The following is a 21632-nucleotide window of genomic DNA, read 5'->3' as shown; positions in this document are numbered from 1 at the left end:
TATGCCCCAACCACTGTTGCCGAAGAAGCTGAGGGTGATCGGTTCTATGAAGACCTACAACACCTTCTAGAACTAACACCAAAAAAAGATGTCCTCTTCATCATAGGGGATTGGAATGCTAAAGTAGGGATGTCAGAGAATTTCTCCACGAATCTCAGGGAGGCCGAATGCCAGGGCATTCGACACCCCGAAATTGGTGGAGAAACGGTCTGCCCCCCCGCCCCCCCGGGACAGGACTTACCTTGTGCGAATGTCCCTGGCGGTGGCAGCTCCGGCGGCAGTTCGGCGGTGGTTCGGCGGCCGGTCTTCCGACCGGCTGCCGCCGCCACCATTTCCAAGTTAAAAAACAACAACAACAACAACCGTGATAGGCTACGTAAAGATTTACATAGCCTATCACGGCTAGATTTTTAAAAAACACCGTGATAGGCTACGTAAATATTTACATAGGCTATCACGGCTGAGTGAAAAAAAAAACCGTGCGTACGCAAATAGTCTTCCCCTTATTTTCGTCGTAGTCTACGTAAATGTTTATGTAGACTACACTTGCCAAAATAAGGAGCACAAATGGCGGTGCCCATGGGCGCCGCCATTTGCGTATGTGCGGTTTTTATTTTTTGTTTTCACTCGGCTGTGATAGGCTACGTAAACATTTACGTAGCCTATCACAGCTGACTGCAGGGTACGGCCACCGCCATTTGTGTCCCGGCAGGACAGAAGGATTCGCGGCCGGAGGGACGGGGCGCCTCCCCCCCGGCCAGAATTTCAGGGGGAGTGACGGAGCACCTCCCCCCCACCGCGAATCAAGCTTCGGGATCAGGTAAGGGACTTTCATACATCCCTATGCTAAAGGAGGAAGTCAAGAAATCACAGGGATAACAGGCAAGCATGGCCTTGGTGCACAAAATGAAGCAGGACAAAGGCTAATAGAGTTTTGCCAAGAGAACAGGCTGAACAGAGCAAACACTCTTTTCCAACAGCACAAGAGGCGACTCTACACATGGACATCACCAGATGCTCAATATCGAAATCAGATTGATTATGTCCTTTGCAGCCAAAGATGGAGAAGCTCTATACAGTCAGTAAAAACAAGATCTGGAGCTGACTGTGGCTCAGATCATAAGCTGCTTCTTGCAAAATTTCGGCTTAAATTGAAGAATGTAGGGAAAACCACTAAACCATTCAGGTATGACCTAAATCATATCCCTTATGAATATACAGTGGAGGTGAGGAATAGATTTAAGGGATTTGACCTGTTAGACAGAGTGCCTGAGGAACTATGGACGGAGGTCTGTAACATTGTTCAGGAGGCAGCAACTCAATCCATTCCAAAGAAAAAGAAATGCAAGAAAGCAAAGTGGCTGACTGAAGCTTTACAAGTAGCTGAGGAAAGAAGGGAAGCGAAAAGCAAGGGAGAAAGGGGAAGATATATCCAACTGAATGCAGAGTTCCAGAGAACAGCAAGGAGAGACAAGAAGGCCTTCTTAAATGAACAATGCAAAGAAATCGAGGAAAACAACAGAATGGGAAAGACTAGAGATCTTTTCAAGAAAATCGGAGATATCAAGGGAACATTTTGTGCAAAGACGGGCATGATAAAGGACAAAAATGGCAGGGACCTAACAGAAGCAGATGAGATGAAGAAGAGGTGGAAAGAATACACAGAAGAACTATACAGGAAAGATTTTAATGTCCCTGATAGCCATGATAGTGCGCTCACTGAACTTGAGCCAGACATCCTAGAGAGTGAAGTCAAGTGGGCCTTAGGAAGCATTACTAACAACAAAGCTAGGGGAGATGACAGTCTTCCAGCTGAGCTATTTAAAATCCTAAAAGATGATGCTGTTAAAGTGCTGCACTCAATATGCCAACACATTTGGAACACTCAACAGTGGCCATAAGACTGGAAAAGGTCAGTTTACATTCCAATTCCAAAGAAGGGCAATGCCAAAGAGTGTTCAAACTACCATACAATTGCGCTCATTTCACATGCCAGCAAGTTTATGCTCCAAATCCTACAAGCTAGGCTTCAGCAGTATGTGACCCGAGAACTACCGGAAGTACAAGCTGGGTTTCGAAGAGGCAGAGGAACTAGAGATCAAATCGCCAACATTCGCTGGATCATGGAGAAAGCAAGAGAATTCCAGAAAAACGTCTATTTCGGCTTCATTGACTATGGTAAAGCCTTTGATTGTGTGGATCACAACAAACTCTGGCAAATTCTTAAAGTGATGGGAGTACCAGACCACCTTACCTGTCTCCTGAGAAACCTGTATGAGGGCCAAGGAGCAACAGTAAGAACCGGACATGGAACAACCGATTGGTTCGAAATTGGGAAAGGAGTACGACAAGGCTGCATATTGTCGGCCTGCTTATTTAACTTGTATGAAGAGTACATCGTGAGAAATGCCAAGCTGGATGAATCACGGGTCGGAATTAAGATTGCCAAGAGAATTATCAACAACCTCAGATATGCAGACGATACCACCCTAATGGCAGAAAGTGAAGAGGATCTCAAGAGCCTCTTGTTGAGGGTGAAAGAGGAGAGTGCAAAAGCTGATTTGAAACTCAACATTAAAAACAACTAAGATCATGGCATCTGGCCCCATCACTTTCTGGCATATAGAAGGGGAAGAAATGGAAGCAGTGACAGATTTTATTTTCTTGGGCTCCAAGATCACTGCAGACGGTGGTTGTAGCCATGAAATTAAAACACGCTTGCTCCTTGGGAGGAAAGCTATGGCAAACCTAGACAGCATAGTAAGAAGCAGAGACATCACCTTGCCGACAAAGGTCCATATAATCAAAGCTATGGTTTTCCCAGTAGCAACATATGGCTGTGAGAGCTGGACTATAAGGAAGGCTGAGTGCCGAAGAATCGATGCTTTCTAACTGTGGTGCTGGAGAAGACTTTTACGAGTCCCCTGGACTGCAAAGAGGTCAAATCAGTCCATCCTAAAGGAAATCAACCCTGACTGTTCATTGGAAGGACAGATACTGAAGCTGAAATATTTTGTCCACCTAATGCGAAGAGAAAGTCACTGGAAAAGACCCTGATGATGGGAAAGACTGAAGGCAAAAGGAGAAGGGGACGGCAGAGGATGCGATGGCTAGATTTCATCACCGATGCAATGAATATGAACTTGAGCACGATCCGGGAGAGAGCACAGGACAGGAAGGCCTGGCGTGCTATGGTCCATGGGGTCACAAAGAGTCGGGCACGACTTAACGACTGAACAACAACAACAACAACTTTATCCTCTGTTGCTCTTTTTTGTGGGGGGAGTTTTTGAAGCTGCTCCCACTTTCTGTACTGTAATGGCCAGTGCTGGGCTTTATATTCCCATAGCCTCCCTGGGCTGTCAGCTTATATGGCTGCTGCATCATTTTGCTTTTACTGCCCTGTGTTTCTGTATTTAAAACAACACAGTAACTTATTGGCCTTTAAAAATGTAAAGCAACATGAGACTATGTTCCCATCTGACAATTTCAAATATTTTCTGCTTAACAGCCACAGAATATTCCCTCTGGCAAGTGGGGTGTTTTATGAAGTTTCTTTTGCATTGGACATATATTACTTTAACTATAGTTATTTTTACGGGTGCAAGCCATTGCAGTAAGGACATTGCAACTGATGAATCAGCTGAGTTGTAGTGAATTAATTGATTAATCTATTGATTAAATGCACTCAAATTAAATTTGCTTAGTTTTGTGTGGGGCAAAACAAAATATTTCTAAAGCAAGAAGAATATTTTCTTTGTTTTTAGATGATACTCAATATGTCATAGCAGATCTTAGAAGAGACATTTCTTCTGTGAGAGAGAGAAGAGAGCATTCTTCTTTTCTGATGGTGCAGGCCATCTCCATTTTTAAAATAAAAACTTGTATTCATCTTTTTTTTTAAAGTCTGCTGCCTGATTAACTGGGGGCATCTTTTGGGTCTATTGACTTAGCAATCTTAAATTGGGGAAGGGAGATTCCATGGTGAAAAATTAACAAGTCGTTTAGCTCTGATGTAAGAACTGTTCTCCACAAGGTTTCCCTAGTAATCTCTCAATCAACTCAAAGGGAGTACCACAGGCTAGTTGTAGGAGTGCCATACACACCAACTGCATTTCCAGGTTGTCCTCTAGCCAGGCATAGAAGAAATGGTTGGAAGGAGTGAAATCCTTGATACTTCACCCATGTAAGATCAATGCTTGAGGACCACTTCTTAAATTATGGCAGCCACATAGAGCCTGTCAAGGCATAGATCCACATGGTGATGGATCCATATGAGAACCATAATGTAGGTTAAATTTCCTCCTAGATAATTAGGTGCGATCACACAGAGAATATCCATGACAGTGTCAACTATACCTTGCAACAGAGATTCTTCATGTCAGCCAGTATAGTCCTTATGTGGAACCATCAACGTGTGGAAGCATTTCTCGTACACCTTCACCTGGCTGCCATAATGTATAAAGCAGTTATGTAAATATATGAATGAAACTACTTTCCATGAAAGAAAACCTCCAAAATAATTTTCTGTATGTACTGTGCTGTATAGTATTTATAATTTATTATTACATTTATATCTCACCCTTTCCCTTCAAGGAACCCAAGAGGGCTTACATGATCCTCCCCCTCTCCATTTTATCCTCACAACAACCCTGTGAGGTAAGTTAGGCTTAGAGTAACTGACTGTCCAAAGTCACCCAGTGAGCTTCATGGCCACATGGAAGACTAGAACCCAGATCTCCCAGTCCAATCCTCTAACCACGACACCACACTGGCTTTCTAAATATGCTATAGCAAATTCCTCTAGTATGTAGAGAAACCCACTATCATATATTTAGCATAATAGTTAATTTAGTCCTCATTCAATCAGGACTAACGTATGTGACTTGGTCAGTGAAGACAAAGACTCAAATCCCTGTCTGGCCATGCACGAGATTCAATGGATGAAATGCAATCCATTTACTTGGTTCAGTCACTCCTTCTAAGCCTAGCCTACCTCCAACTGTTGTTGTGAAAGTACAATAGGTAAAGCCCCAGGTATGCCACTATAAGCTTCTGGAAAGAAAGTTGGGATACAAAATGATAATTCTTTTTATAGATATCTGTATTTAGGGTGCATAAATCACTTATATATCACCAAAAAAAAAGAGGAAGGGCGTCACACAAAAACAAGGGCAAAAGAGGGCACAGTTTTGCATAAGATTGGCATATGCAAATTTGTAAAAATACATGGACATTTAGAAATGGAATTTAAATAGAAACACAATACGTCTTGTTATACTGTGTTTATCTTTAGAGCTATCCTGAGTGTTTTGACCCTAAAAGGCAGCTTTAAAATATTTTAAATTAAAATAATAATAAAATAATGGGGAAGACAGAGACCAGGTTACCTGTGTGTCTACCTCATCTTCTGTCCAAGAGTTAACTGTTGATGGGCAACTTCAAGGGCTCTGCTCTCCCTTCTTATGATTCTTTATCTTTAAACTGGACTTGGGACAGTTCTTCATATAGAGGATGCCTTCAAATAGAGGACTGTTCTCTGGAAAGTAGGACACATGGCGTTGTATCCAATGGGTTATATCCAATGTTAGTCATTTCAATGTGTCTACACTTAGGAAGACTAACATTGGGTACAACCCATGGGGCTGCATCCAACATTGCACTAGCTGACTTCTGGTTGTGCAACAGACCTTCACTGTATCCTGTTCTCTCCTATCCCCTGCAGCCTTATGTGCATCTCCAGAATGTCAACTCACCAAAGCAGATTTGGGAGCAGTTCATGGGCTGCATGCGGAGCAGAAATCCATTCCGCTGGTGGATATCAATTCATTGGGGATGGACACAATTGTACTTCATTCATGGCCACCCTAATTGCACTGCTAAAATTATAAGGAGGTGCTCAGGGCCATGGAGGAGTTCTGCATAGAAGAAACAGGGTTTATTTGCATTGCTGGAAACTGCAGCCTGGCTTGGCGTTGCATTTCGAGTGCCTCCAGAAATAAAGTAGGTCAATGAAGGCCTCCAGATTGATGTTTTCTCCTAACGCACTTGGTAAATCGCATGCTATTACACCACTTTTACTGTACACTGTGTTCCTCTTAATTATAAATGTATGTTTCCCATCACCACAAAGGCTTTGCATTGCTCAAAGGAAATCTTTCTTCAAAGGGTTTAAAATCTCAAAGAGACCCCCCTTCCTGACAGCAACCATAGCTTGGGGGGATTCCTTCTTGAACTCACCCATAGTAGACACACCAGGCAGTTGAAGTGGCTACCCTCACACCACATCTGAATTGGCCCTGAGGCTAAATTTCTCCAGAGAGAATACGTGTGTGTGTGTGTGTGTGTGTGTGTGTGTGTTTATAGGGAGTACTTGTGAATATCAGTGTAATCTGCTTGTCTCTGGAGGAGGCTAATTTAAACTGATTTAAGAAAAGCTGTGACAAAACAATCTGACAGCAATTCCATGCACAACTGTTTTTTGGCACATTGTTAACAGAGAGATAAATACATGCATAGGTGTTACCCTTTTGCTGAATCATACCTGGGGGGAAATGTCTTCCTCAGGCTAATATATGCCAGGAACAGGGCCTTCTTTGCTGTGGCATCTTATTTATTTATTACATTTTGATCTGCCCAATAACAAACATTCTCTGGGTAGATTACAAACATTTAAAAGGCTACAATGCAATACTATAGCAATTAAAACTATAAAACACAATGCAAATATTTAAAAGAATAAAATACAATACGAAGCAACAAATCACAGGAATAAACCAGGTCTTTAAAATGCATGGGGGAAAAGAAAGGTCTTTGCCTGCCATTGAAAAGGCAACCACCTGGGCCTCAAGTGACAAGCATGGATCCAGGAACATTCACAAGCTGTGTACCTGATCTTTCAGTGCAACCCCCTCCAGAACAGGCTGAACATCACGCAACCAGGCAGACAAACACCCCCTGCTAACAGAACCTCCATCTTGTCTGGACTGAGCTTCAGTTTGTTGGCCTTCATCCAGTCCATTACCTTACTCCGGCACTGATTCACCCACTGCCTCACATGGATTAGATGAACAGGAGAGGTAGAACTGGGTGTCACTGGCATATTGATGACACCTCAGCCCACATCATGTAGATGTTAAATTAGCATGGCAGATAAAACTAAGCTCTGTGAAACCCCCTGACAACATTTCCGTGGAACAGAGCAATAATCTCCCAGCCTCACTTCTGGAAACAACCATCCAAATAGGAATAGAACCAGTGTAAAACATGGGCCCCAACTCCCAACCCAGACAGCTGATACCATGGTCAGTGGTATTGAAAGTTGCTGAATGATTTGCAATGTAAGACACATAACCCCTTAGGTCAGATTATTTTGCCCACGTAGCCCAATACTGTCTAGCCTGACTAGAAGTGGCTCCCTAGGAACTCAGGGAGAGGTCTTCCCCATTGTCTGTAACCTGATCCTTTTAACTGCAGGTGCCAGTCACTGTACAAAAAATGTGCTCTACTACTGAGCAGGAATGTACGAAATACTTACCTCCAGGTTCAGGGGGGCGTCTGCAGGGGGGAGGTGATCCGTCCCTCCCCCTGGAATCCTCCCCAGCTGGCTCCGCTCTGCAGTGAGTCCGCAGAGCGCCAGCCGGGCCCGTCTGCAGCCAGACTTCCGTCCACTGCCGGGCTGCGGCCGCAAATGGTGTCTGGTGTAGGGGATGCCATTTGCGTCCCTGCTTTAGCCGTGATAGGCTACATAAATATTTACGTAACCAATCACAGCTAAAGAATCCACTACGCTGGACGCCATTTGCGGCCGCAACTGGAACAGTGGATGGCAGTGAACAGAACAGACCGGCCGGCGGCAGGTAGGGTCCATCTGGGGGGGGGGATTTCAGGGGGTGGCGGGGGTGGGGTAGTCCGTTCTGCCACGGACTCCAGGGGTTCTTTAGAATCTGGCCTCATTGGAGTCCATGGCAGATTTCCTCTGTCATCCCAACTACTGAGCTATGATCCCTCTTCCAAATTGTCTAAGGTACCAGCCTGTATTTCCTCAAGAGAAAAAAAGGTCTTATTTAGGACTGGCACCTGGTTGAGTTGCATGACGCTCCTGTAGATTATCTACAACTCAACACACTGTAGTAGATACAACAGGAAATTGTTTGTTTATTGGTATTTATCCCACCCTTCCTCACAAAGACCCCATAATCACATAAAAATGTGGGGAAAGGACAGTGTGTATCCTTCTCACATTTGAAAACCACAAGTTTCTGAAAAATACAACTTACAATCACACAGCTATAGTGCTAGCTGTACAAAGATGATATTCATATGTGTCTGGAGAACTTGTTCAACAAGCTGGGCCCAGCTAATCCTTGGTGAAGTCAAGCTCTACTGCTATCAAATCCTTTGAAACAAATGTTGAATTTGCATGTGATATAAGGCAGGAAGGACAACATGCGAACATGATCTGTCAGCAATAGCTGAAAGGAGCAGCCTAATTGGAATCTAGGTGTTGTCAATGTGTTATAGTTGATCAAGATGGCATCATCTTTTCTCATGAAAGATTGTTAATGTGGATTTTGAAAATGAAGGTTTGTACAGCAGACTGATGACAGGATCCAAATTTTTATTCCTTTGTAAATTGATGAGTAGAATGGAGGCAATAACTATATATAAGTAACAGTGTTGAGCGATGGCATCTTTCTGCTTGTAAGTCAATCTTTTATATATATATGTATGTATGTATGTATATATATATTTCTATACAGCAGTGGCTTTAAGAATGAAAAGCTCTGCCCTTCTGATTGTGATAAATGCTAGCCTTTGGCACATCGCTAGAGAGCTAAACTTCGATTGGGAAGTCTCAGATTCAAATCCCCACTCAGCCATGGAGTTCACTGGGTGACCTGGGCCTAGTCACTTGGTTTCATCCTAACCTACCTCACAGTGTTGTGAAGATCAAATGGGAGGGGCAAATGTTTTTTGTCCTCAATTCCTTGGAGAAAGGGTGGGATTACAAATACACTTACATAAATAAATAGGCTAACCTGTTGTTGTTCCAGTGATCTACTGCCACAGCACACAGCATCAGGTTTAACCTTACCAGCTAGGGTAGATACCCTAAGGCAGCAATCCTATATACAATTATTTGGGAGCAAATCCCTGTCGGGGTTTGCCTTATGACCTGGAACCCTGAGCAATTCCATAAGTATCTCTTGCCTCCTTAAGAGTCCCACCTTCCTTCTTTTAAACTCCCCCTTCTCAGTAACGTGGGGTTTAGGCTATAGATGTGGGGTGACTGACACTCTAGACACAAGGTTTAACCACAACAGTTTACTAGTAAATTTAAAGCTAGCAAATCACAACTAAAAATATTTACACAATAGAGCAGAGTGATACAAAAGGCATAAAAAGAAAATAAAAGTTGTAAAATGCAAGTTCCTTTACCTTAGCTGTCCTTAGACTTCTCTAGGCTGCTTCCTCCTGCTCACCCTTCAGACTCTGCTCTCACTTCAGACTCTGGCTGTCTCTGCTCTTACTGGCTCTCTCTCTCTCTCTTTATATACCCTCCTCCCTCAAAACCAAAAGTACTGCTTCAAACTTGAAGAAATGAAACTTCAGTGGAGAAATGAAACTGACACTTAACCTGAGAATGAAACTACTTCTCTCAGCGTTACTCCCTCCCAACAGAAAACTCCAGGCCATTAAGCCTGAGCATTTTTTCCTTTGCCTTTGTAGGACTCAAACCTTCACTATCCTACTGAAGTTAATGCAGATTATTTCTGAGTAGACATGTATAGAATTGCCATGCACACTAAGTTTGCCAGTGAGCAAACCTGGGCTGTAGCCATCTTGGACTCACTAGTGAGTGGGGTTCTATGGCAGCTGTTTCCAAACAAATAAACAAACAATCACCTATTGTCTCACAAAAATTGGCTTCCAAAGGGTCATTCTCATTCCTTTACTATGGTTCTTTTTCCTGGCTCTTTACCCTCCATTTGACCCCCAGGGCTTATTCCTCATTACTTAATTTTTTGGAATAACCACATCTGGCTCCAGGATTTGCGGGACCCTAGATAATCCCCTCCCCATGGCTTCTTAAAGCAATTCAAAGTGTTGGTTTTTTAACATATGCAGTTCTGAATAGTCTGGGACCAGGTGATTTTAAAGGATTGCTTTCTCCCGTATGGGCCTGCCCGGATGCTGAGATCATCATCTGAGGGCCTCTTCTGAGTGCCCCTGCTTTCAGAGGTCAGGCACCTGTCTGCCAGAGTTAGGATCTTCTCAGTGGTGGCACCCTGATGAATTCCCTTCCCAGGCTCATTTGCCTGGCACTGACACGGTTATACTGGCATGAGGTTCAAACTGTCCTATTCTCTCAAGCCTTTAATGGCAAATAAATCTGTCTAGATGTGGAGTGCTTTATAAATAAGTTGTAAACTAACTAAATAAACAAATAAGATTTGTTTTCTGTGGCTTATTGCTTCACACGTTTGTTTGCTTTCCAACCAGGTATATCCTGTTTAGTTGCGTTTCTTTGATACATTGCTTTTATATTGTCTAACTGCTTTGAAAACTAACATGATGAAAAGGTGGGATACAATCGCTTAAAACATGTGGTAGGGACCCTCCATGTGGAGTGAGCTGAGTAAGTCTTTCCTTCCAAAATGGTGACAATTACAGGATGGAAACTGGGAATCAGGCATGTCTACAGACCCCTGGATCATAAGAACCTGCCTTACACTGAGTCAGACTATTTGTCCATCTCGCTGAGTATACTGACAGACAGCAGCTCTTTCCAGCCAAACCTGGGGATATTGGAGATTCATCCTGAGACCTTAGATATGCAAAGTATACACTCTACCACTGAGCTACAGCCCCTTTGCACAAAGCGCAAGCAAATGGACAAAACAGGTGATATGGCAGGGGTGTGCAAATCAGCAAAATTCGAGCTCACCAAAGTTCTCTGAATCTGATTGCGAAGCTTGTTCCAACTCAAGTCCGCATCAGATTTCAAGCTTTGTTTTTTTTTCTTTTTGCATGAAAATCCATGAGTATTCCCTCACATTTACACATCAACTGTATGCATCTTTGAAATCTTACACATTCTTCTCCCATCGATTAAAGGGTATTTATGCGCATTTATCAAAAGTACACATTTTTCATGCATATTTTTCAAATGTATGCATGCTGTCAAACACAATTCTTTAGGTCCATGAATCACACTGCAAGCTCAGAAATGTATGGACTTCCGAGTCTGAGTTCAGTCTGGTAGGTGCGAACTGGGCAAATCCTGCTAAAAAATGAACTGAAATGAATTTCTCACATATCCCTAGATATGGGCACTCTATGTGAAAGGAAAGTGATTCCTTTCATCTCAGTGGATGGGGTGGGATTGCATGATTACATGAACTGGGTCATCAAGTGGAAGCCTTTTTCCTGGAGTACCTGTGTTATTATACATTAGTTTTATGTACATGGTATGGGGACATGGTGCACATCTAATTTCCACCCTATGTAGATTGATGCCGCTTGAGTAACTGTCTGAACTGGGTCTCTGGGTCGATCTACACTTACGGGTTTTTCCACTTCCAATGAGGTTTCATCGCCCGTCTTTCACACTACGCAGTAGCTGCCTCGAATTGGAATCAGAATTTCCTACTTCCGTGCTCCCACAAGATCATGCCTGAATTAGAAAAACAAAAAACAAAAACCCATCACGGAGAAGCCACGATTCTTCGAAAATAACGCCTTAATTTTTTAAAAAAAAATCTGAAGTGGGGGATAGAAGGGGGTAAAACTTAGTCTCATTTGGGGGGATAGAACAACCTGATAGAACAACCTGATAGAGCAACCTGATAGAACAGTGTAGGAAGCCTGATTCCCAGGCGGTCGCCCATCCAACTACTGACCGGGGCTGACCCTGCTTAGCTTCTGAGATCAAACAGGCGTGCGCACATCCAGCCTTTTGCTTGTTGCTGAGGAAACATTGAGTGCTGAGGAAGCTATGCGATCAGTAGCCGGAAGACGACATGGGGCCACCGAGAGCTGTGAGTGTGATGGGCGTGGAATCAGCAGAAACAGGAAGAGTTTCTGATCCTCCAATGAGAGCCTCTGTCTTTAAGAGCAGGAAAACAGCACAGCGCTCGAGTGTGAACTGAGCTTGTGCATTCAATGAAGTACCACAATGGGGAAAATGGGTGAGTGTGGATAATCACGTTTTAATGTGAGAGCGTTTAACCCGACAGGCCACCAAATTCATTGCGATGGTGGGCGCAATGTAGATCGGCCTTGGAGTAGCTGTTTGTCAGCATACCTAGACATGTCTTCTGTATCATCTTTTAAGCACCTGGGGAAGTCTGTCCAGTTCTCCCATGCCTTTAGTAGAGTTGAAATTCCCTTTTTAATGCTCTTTTAATTGCTGTTTTTAATAATGTATCCCTTTATCTGCTTGCTCTACAGTTTGCATCTTGCTGATTGTTTTTAGAATATTTTATTTTACTTTGTTATTGAAAGCCGCCTTGAGGCTGTTACTAGCGAAAGGCAGGTTAATTCTATAAAGAAACACAGAAACAAACATTGATGGAAGTGGATATAATCTGACTTTACTTTTTTTAAAAAAAGTGAGTGATTGCATCTTTCAATTATTCTGGAGAAAATACCCTGTAAAAAAGGTCTCTAGAGAGGCTAGTTAGGTTACAAACAAATATTCCCCCTGAGTCTATAAGCTACAATCCTATGCATACTTGGGAATAAGTCAATTCAGTACACTAGGAGTTCCTTCACACAGAGCTTTTATCCTGTGATTGAGATTGCTCCTTCATGGAAGTTTGCAGAGTCTGTTTCCTACTTCCCAGCTGAGCAGAGCAGGGGAAGCTGCTCCAGCTGGTTCAGGGACTACAGAAGCAAGCAAGCAAGTGAACAGGGGTAGCAAACAGGAGTTGGCCAGGGGATTTGCGGAGGCAGAAGAGACAAAGGAGACAAAGGTAAAGAGGTAAGTGGGCTGGAGGAAGCTAGAGGAAGCCCAGAGGACTGTCCTTTGCCTTCTGAGTGGCTGTGAGCTCACCAGGTGCTCCTGAGAGCTCCAACTGAATTGGGGGGGGGTGTCCTGAGTACTCCCAGAAGCTGTGTGGGCAGGTGAGCAGAGCAGAGCAGAGCAGAGGAAGCTGCTCCAGCTGGTCCAGGGACTACAGAAGCAAGCAAGCTCCCAGAGAGTGAGCGAGCAGAGTGAGCAAACATGGGGAGCAAACAGGAGTTGGCCAGGGGATTTGCAGTGGCAGAAGAGACAAAGGAGACAAAGGAGACAAAGGCAAAGAGGCAAGTGGGCTGGAGGCAGCCCAGAGGGCTGTCCTTTGTCCTTCTGAGTGGCTGTGAGCTCACCAGGTGCTCCTGAGAGCTCCAACTGAATTGGGTGTGTACTCCCAGCAGCTATGTGGGCAGGAAGCTTCAGGCTGTTTCCTGCCTCCCAGCTGAGCAGAGCAGAGCAGAGCAGAGCAGAGGAAGCTGCTCCAGCTGGTCCAGGGAGTACAGAAACAAGCAAGCTCCCAGAGAGCGAGTGATTACAGCAAGCGAACAGGGGGAGCAAACAAGAGTTGGCCAGGGGAGTTCAGCAGGGGAGGTCAAGGGGGAGGACTCTAACATTTTTCATTTATTTGTCTTGTAACACACACTTCCATACCAGTGGGACTCTGTTTTTAACCTCCAGTGAGTAAAGACCAGGCACAGGCTACTCTAGAACAATCAGAAAGCTAGACACAAAAAAGAAAACAGACTATGGAAGGACAAGACTCTCCAGTGGTGGTGACCTGCAAGGTGTGTGCCATGTTTGTGTTCTTGCCTGAGAACAGCATGGCCTACATGTGCAACAAGTTGATCACACTGCTGGAAGAAAAAGTAAGAGGACTGGAGCGGCGACTGTCGACCCTCCAGGGAATAAGAGAACACAAAGAATTCTTGGACAGAATGGGGGAACTACAGCAGCAAAGTGAAATACAGGAGCTAGAAGTGCAACAGCAAGCTGAGGCAGAAGAGGAAACAATGGGGCCCTACCGCAATGGCCAGCACTGCCAGTCCTGGTGCATGTGGGGCCTCTACCACCAGCGGCAGTGATGTAGTGCTTCTGGGAGAAAGCCCCTAAACAACTGAAAACACAAATTTCTGGAAGGGGCAGGTCATGCCTTCCAGAAACGAGGAAGGTGAGGAAAAATGAAGTAGAGGATACTCCTTGGGAAAGGGTGACAGGAGCAGAAGAACTAGAGGACACTCGGCACCAGTGGAGGCAGTGGAACTAGGGAACCATTTCCAGGTACTTGAGGATGAGACTGGAGCACAGTCTGCAGAGGAAGAATTACAGGGGAGCCTACATGAGAGCCAGCAAGAGGCTGAAGATCAGCCAAGCGGAGGCGATGAAACCAAGGCCTACTACAACAGGAAGAGAAGAGTAGTAGTAGTGGGAGACTCCTTGCTGTGTGGGATTGAAACCCAAGTATGTCGCAAAGACCCGTGGACTCACCAGGTATGCTGTCTCCCAGGAGGATGGATTAGAGATGTGACTGAAGGGTTGCCTGCACTCATAAAGGCCACTGACAGGTATCCCTTTTTTCTCATTCATGTGGGAACAAATGATACCGCCAAGCGGAGCTACGAAAAAATCACGTCAGACTTTGAAGCTTTGGGAAGGAAACTCAAGAACTTTGGGGCCCGGATAGTTTTCTCATCCATCCTTCCAATAGTCAGAAGCGGGATAGAAAAGGAAAGAAAAATACTCTGGGTGAATGACTGGCTACGAAGGTGGTGCCTACGAGAGAGATTTGGATTCTGGCTGGGACCACAGGCTATACTTCCTGGAAGATGGACTGTTGGCAAGGGATTGGTTGCACCTCACAAAGGATGGGAAGAATGTGCTTGGCCACAGCATGAAGAACTTCATCAGGAGGGCTTTAAACTGAATCCTATGGAGAAGGGAGATGTAAAGTTGGGGGTAACAATGGACGAAGGCTCATGCACCGCAATGGAGAGAACAGCTCTAATAGCACCCAATCATAGTCTTCACAAACATGTAGGAAGAAAACCAGACCATGAAGCACATGGTCTTCGATGTCTATATACTAATGCCCAGAGTATGGGAAACAAACAGAATGAACTTGAACTCTTAATACAGGAGGGAAATTATTACTTGATAGGTGTAACTGAGACTTGGTGGGATGACTCTCATGACTGGAATACAGCAATTGAACGATATAACTTGTTCAAAAAGAACAGGAGGAACAGAAAGGGAGGTGGGGTTGCACTGTATGTGAAAAATACATATCTCTGCACAGAAATACAGGAGGATGAGCTTGGTAGCCCCATTGAGAGCATCTGGGTTAAAATAAATGGAGCAAAGAATAAAAGGAACCTGGTGGTTGGAGTCTACTACCAGCCACCCAATCAAGGAGAAGACGAGGATGAAACTTTTGAAAAGCAAAGAGCCAATGTTTCAAGGAAGCATGATGTAGTAGTAATGGGGGACTTCAATTCCCCTGATATTTGTTGGGAGACAAATTCTGCAAAACACGGCCCCTCTAGGAAATTCCTGACTTGTGTGGCAGATAACTTCCTCCTACAGAAAGTAGAGGAAGGAACTAGAGTATTGTCTATCCTTGACTTGATCCTAACCAACAGAGATGACTTAGTGGATAAAGTTGCAGTTACAGGAACTCTGGGGGGAAAGCGACCATGTTATACTTGAGTTCTTCGTTCTAAAGGAAGCAAAAATTGAGTGTAGCCAAATGCCTACCCTGGATTTTAGGAAAGCTGATTTTAATAAACTCAGAACAATGATAAGTAATGTCCCATGGCAAGTGACTCTAACAGGAAAAGGAGTCCGGGATAGGGATGGCGGAGAATTTTGCCACGGATCTCAGTGAGGCTGAATGCAGGGCATTCAGCCCCCTGAAATCTGTAGCAGAAAGAAGCCCCCCACCACCACCCCGCGAAAGGCACGCAAAATGGAGCACCTACCTGGTGCCGTTCGCACTGCTTTGCAAATGGCAGCCACGTCTGCAGCCACCATTTGCTTCATGATTTTTGCCATGATAGGCTATGTAAATACTTATGTAGCCTATCACAGCTAATGCAGGGATGCCATTTGCGTCCCTGCAGAGGCCGTGATAGGCTACATAAATATTTACGTAGCCTATCACGGCAAAAAAAGGGAACGCAAATGGCGGCTGCCATAGCTGCCACCATTTGCGTTCCCTTTTTTTTGCTGTGATAAATATTTATGTAGCCTATCATGGAGAAAAAAAGGGACGCAAATGGTGGCAACTATGGCGGCCGCCATTTACGTCCCTGCGCAGCCCAGCAGCAGCCGGATGTCTCTGCAGGTGGCCCCTGCTGGTGGCTCCACGGAGTTGCAGCAGAGCGGAGCTGGCTGGCGACGATTTCGGGGGGATGGACGGAGCGACTCCCCCCCACCATGAATGTCACAAAACAAAACAGGTAAGTCGTTTCATACATCCCTAGTCTGAGATGGGTGGGAGTTTTTAAAAAAGGAAATTCTCAAAGCACAATTACAAACAATTCCAACAAGAAGAAAAGGTGGAAGACAACAGACAAAGCCAATGTGGCTTCACAAAAAGCTTAGAGATGACCTGAAAACAAAAAAAGTACACATAGGAAGTGGAGAGAAGGACGAGCAACAAAGGAAGAGTACAGGCAGCTAGCACCGAATTGCAGGGATGGTGTCAGGAAGGCCAAAGCTGAGAACGAGCTGAGGTTAGCGAGGGATTCTACAAGCAACAAAAAAGCTTTCTTCAGCTACATGCATAGTAAAAGACAGAGGAAAGAAATGGTGGTTCAGCTATTCAATCGGGATGGCAAAATGATAACAGATGACAAAGAAAAGGCAGAGGTGCTCAATTCCTACTTTGGCTCAGTCTTCTCCCAAAAGAGGGTCTATGTCCCCCATGGCAAAGGCGAAGTCCAGACCGAAGGAGCAGGATTGCAGGTTGAGAACAATAGGCATATGGTTAAGGAACACCTAATTACTTTGAATGAGTTCAGATCTCCAGGGCCAGATGAACTGCACCCTAGAGTAATAAAGGAACTGGCAGAAGAACTCTCAGAACTGCTGCCTATTCTCTTTGAGAAATCATGGAGGACGGGTGAAGTGCCAGATGACTGGAGGGCTAATGTTGTCCCTATCTTCAAATAGGGTAAGAAGGAGGATCCTGGGAACTACAGACTAGTCAGTCTGACATCAATCCCTGAGAAAATACTGGAGCAAATGATCAAACAATCCATTTGTAAGCACCTTGAGAACAATGCAGTGAGTACTCAAAGCCAACATGGACTTGTCAAGAACAAATTCTGCCAGATGAATCTGATCTCAATTTTTGATCAAGTAACCTCCCTTGTGGTCTCTGGGAATGCTGTGGACATAATATACCTTGACTTCAGCAAAGCTTTCGACAAAGTGCCCCATGATATCCCGATGAGCAAACTAGCTCAAAGTGGGCTAGATGAAACAACGATCCGGTGGATCCACAGTTGGCTACAGAATCAGACTCAAAGGGTGCTTATCAATGGGATCTTCACTGGGGAGAGGTAATGAGTGGGGCACCACAGGGCTCAGTCCTGGGCCCAGTGCTCTTCAACATTTGTATTAATGACTTGGAGGAGGAGGTGCAGGGAATGCTGATCAAATTTGTAGATGACACAAAATTGGGCAGGACAGCTAATACTGTGGAAGACAGAAACAAAATTTGAAGTGATCTTGATAGACTGGAGTGCTGTGCAGAAAACAACAGAATGAAATTTAACAGGGATAAATGCCAAGTTCTGCATGTAGGAAAAAGAAACCAAAAGCACAGTTACAAGATGGGGGATACGTGGCTCAACAACACTACAAGTGAGAAGGATCTTGGAATTGTGGTAGATCACAAGCTGAATATGAGCCAACAATGTGATGTGGCTGCAAAAAAGGCAAATGCTCTTTGGGCTGCATTAATAGAAGCATCGCTTCCAAATCACATGAAGTACTAGTTCCCCTCTACTCAGCACTGGTTCGGCCTCATCTGGAGTCCTGCGTCCAGTTCTGGGGACCTCACTTTAAGAAGGATGCAGATAAGCTGGAGAGAGTTCAGAGGAAGGCAACAAAGATGATCAGAGGACTGGAAACAAAGCCCTATGAAGAGAGACTGAAAGAACTGGGCATGTTTAGCCTTGAGAAGAGAAGACTGAGGGGAGATATGATAGTGCTCTTCAAGTACTTGAAAGGTTGTCCCAGAGAGGAAGGCCAGGATCTCTTCTTGACCATCCCAGGGTGCAGGACACGGAATCATGGGCTCAAGTGACAGGAAGCCAGATTCTGGCTGAACATCAGGAGAAACCTCTTGCCTGTTAGAGCAATACGACAATGGAACCAATGACCTAGGGAGGTGGTGGGCTCTCCCACACTGGAGGCATTCAAGACAAGGCTGGACAGCCATCTGTCAGGGATGCTCTGACTTAGATTCCTGCATTGAGCAGGGGCTTGGACTCAATGGTCTTGTAGGCCCCTTCCAACCCTACTATTCTATGATTCTATGATGCCATGATCATTCAAGCCATCTCCTGCACTAAATGCCCTTTGTTCCATTTTTAAATACATTACAGATAATGAGCTATCAAATTACCCCATTGTGTTCCATTTCAGTTTCATACAAGAGTAAAAGCGCCAAGAAGAGGAGCAAGATCAATGAAACATAATGGAAGACTCAGATACGAGGAGAAGGGCGGGGAAGAGGTGGGGGAAAAGGAAGCATGTGGAAAAGGGAGTTGTGATCCTGCATTTGAAACGGAAGCAGAAAGCCCGATTTTAAATGCAGGATTTTAGACTGGTGTAGAGATGCCAACCTAGTAGATAAATAGGAACTGCCTCGGCGGGAAAGGTAGCAGCGTTCCGTGCACCTCGGTGTTCAGTCATGCCGGCCACATGACCACAGAAGCGTCTTCGGACAGCGCTGGCTCTTCGGCTTAGAAATGGAGATGAGCACCACACCCTAGAGTCGGACACGACTGGTTGGGGACACCTTTACCTTTTAGAGATGCCCTAGAATTGAATTTTCAGTAAACATGTATAGGATTGTGCTGTAAATTGTGCTGGTGGGGACAAAGGGAGGCAAGAGTGAGGTAGACGGGAGCAGGCCAAGGGAACACCAGGGCCAAGGTAGTAACCCCCTGCCAGGAGATAAGAGGGGAAGGAGGACCATTCCGCTGCTGAAAAATCTTATTGTTTTTCCTTTTCCTTCCCAGTCCTCTTTTTGTTGTGTATTGTGCCTTTTTTTAAAGCCTGTGGGCAGGGAATGTCCTTTAGTGATTGATTGTAAGCAGCTCTGGGAACCTTTAACATTAATGCAACATTAAAATATTTTAAATAAATAAATAAATAAATAAATCTACCAGCACATCAGAAAACTCAGCAACTGAGAAACCGTGTGGTGCAGAGGTTATAGTTAGGGGCAGGGGAGAAATCTGTTCATTTCCCATTTTAATGCAAACTTAGTGAATTTTGCATTTTCGAACCAATATGCGAACTGAACCTCAGTTGTCAGGGTGCTAGTCCCCACTCGGCCATGGAAGTTCACTGGGTGACTTTGGGCCAGTCACTGACTCTCAGACCAACCTACTTCACAAGTTTTGTGAGGATAAAGTGGAGAGGAGGAGGATTATGTATTCCGCCTTGGATTCCTTAAGGAGGAAAAAAGGCGGGATATAGATGTAATAAATAAATAAATCTAAATTCACACTACTCTATATTTTGCAATGGAGTTCTCCAATCAAAAAGTGTACAAAAATGCATATGCCAGAGAAAATAATGTAAAAATGCATTGTATTAGGGAAAGTGCTTGAAAAAAATGTATATTAGGCAAAATGTCATGTATTTGGAGAAACGTACACAAAAATGCATACAAATGTTCATGCAATTTTTCATTTAAAAATTCTCAAAATTCAAGACAAATTGAATTGAAATCTGGAAAAAAATTCAAAGTTTGGGACGAACTGAACATAAAATTGTCAAGGTGAGGAACAGAGATCCAAACTACTCATTATGCTAACTGCACAGAATGTAGCTGTGGCTTGTCTTACTTTTTACTCTCATGTAAGTCTGCATGGCCTTGATTCAGATTGGGGCCATGGGGTTCCAAAAGGGGAGGGTTAAACCTTCCCCATACCCATTTTTCCTACTCCCCCCACATACATGTATGCCTCCTTGAGTTCGTTGGAGAAAGAGTGCGATATAAGTGTAATCAATAATTTTTTCCACTACTTTCCCACACTTTCCTCTCACTTTCCCCCATTTTTTAGACTACCTACATCTGTCACCCGCCATGACTCCAATGCAGTACTCTTGGACTCTTGCATGTTATAGCAGGCAGATGAAATGACCAGAGAGGTGGGTCAGGGAAGACGAGCCCCAGGCCTGGCTGACGAATGTTCTACCTCAGCAGCAGATTTAGAGGTACTGCAGAGCCTCTCTGTTGCAAACTGGCAGCCCTGCCTCTAGGGACAGATGGATCTGTCAGTTTCGGTTTCTCTCAGTTTCTCATTTTTCCAAAGTTTGTCCTGGACTGTGGGGATTTTTTAAAGTGCATTTCTAAGTGCTACAATATACATTTTTGTATGTAATTTTGCCTTATATACACATCTTTGGAAGTGCCTTTCCTAATCTAATGTGTTTTTGACATTATTTCGACTAATATACACATTTTTGTGTGACCATTTTTGTAATATACACACATCATTTGAAGAAGGATAACTGGGTTTTGGTTTGCATATTGGTTTGAAAGAGCAAAATTAGGTAAAGGCCCAATCCTATGCATGTTTAGAAAGAAACAAATCCTTCAACGCCCAGCATCCCCCAGCCAGCATGGGAGTTGCAGGACTTTTTTCTGTCCAAATATGCATAGGGTTGTGCCCTAGGTCTGCACTAAAATGTAAACTGAACAAATTTCTTCCTCATCCCTCCCTCTCAGATAAATATGCTTATTTGAATATAGTCTCCAACTAAAATAGGATTAAAAATAGGAATAGCTGAAAATTTATGTTTGGGGAGAAGGGAAGCCATTGTAGGTCTTAAGATCCTAGGGATAAGAAGTCTAAGATTAAACTGCAAAAGTTCTTCCAATATTCCTGAGCTGAGCAGAGTCCTGCAAGGATATATATATATATATATATATATATATGCAAATGAAGTGAGGAATTTCATCTTTAACTCATTAATTTTCTATGAAGAAGCATGGCTCAACATTAAAAACAGAGCTTTATCATTCAGCACAGGCTGTCTTTTCATATACTTTTCTGAATGAAAGCAGACAGAAAACTTATTTTGTGTTTGTTCTGATTTTAGTAATGTAATAAAGCTGGGCTAAAAAAGTAAAATAACATTTAATTGAAATTGATAGAAAAATGCAGAGGCCCCAAACAGTTTTCAGTAGAAGATTTTACATACTATATATCTATCTCTATATCCACTTAAAATCTTCTACTAGAACCTCTAGCAGCATGCATATACATACATACACACACACACACACACACACACACACACACACACATCTATCTATCTATCTTTCATTTAATGTCATGCAGATTTTCTCAAGTCATCATATGGA

Source organism: Heloderma suspectum, chromosome 4 (assembly GCF_057233095.1).
Source record: "Heloderma suspectum isolate Gila_16-S chromosome 4, 16-S_ref, whole genome shotgun sequence".
NCBI classification, from domain to species: Eukaryota; Metazoa; Chordata; class Lepidosauria; order Squamata; family Helodermatidae; genus Heloderma; species Heloderma suspectum.
The sequence above is the reverse complement of the archived record's forward strand: the minus strand, read 5'-3'. Positions refer to the sequence as shown.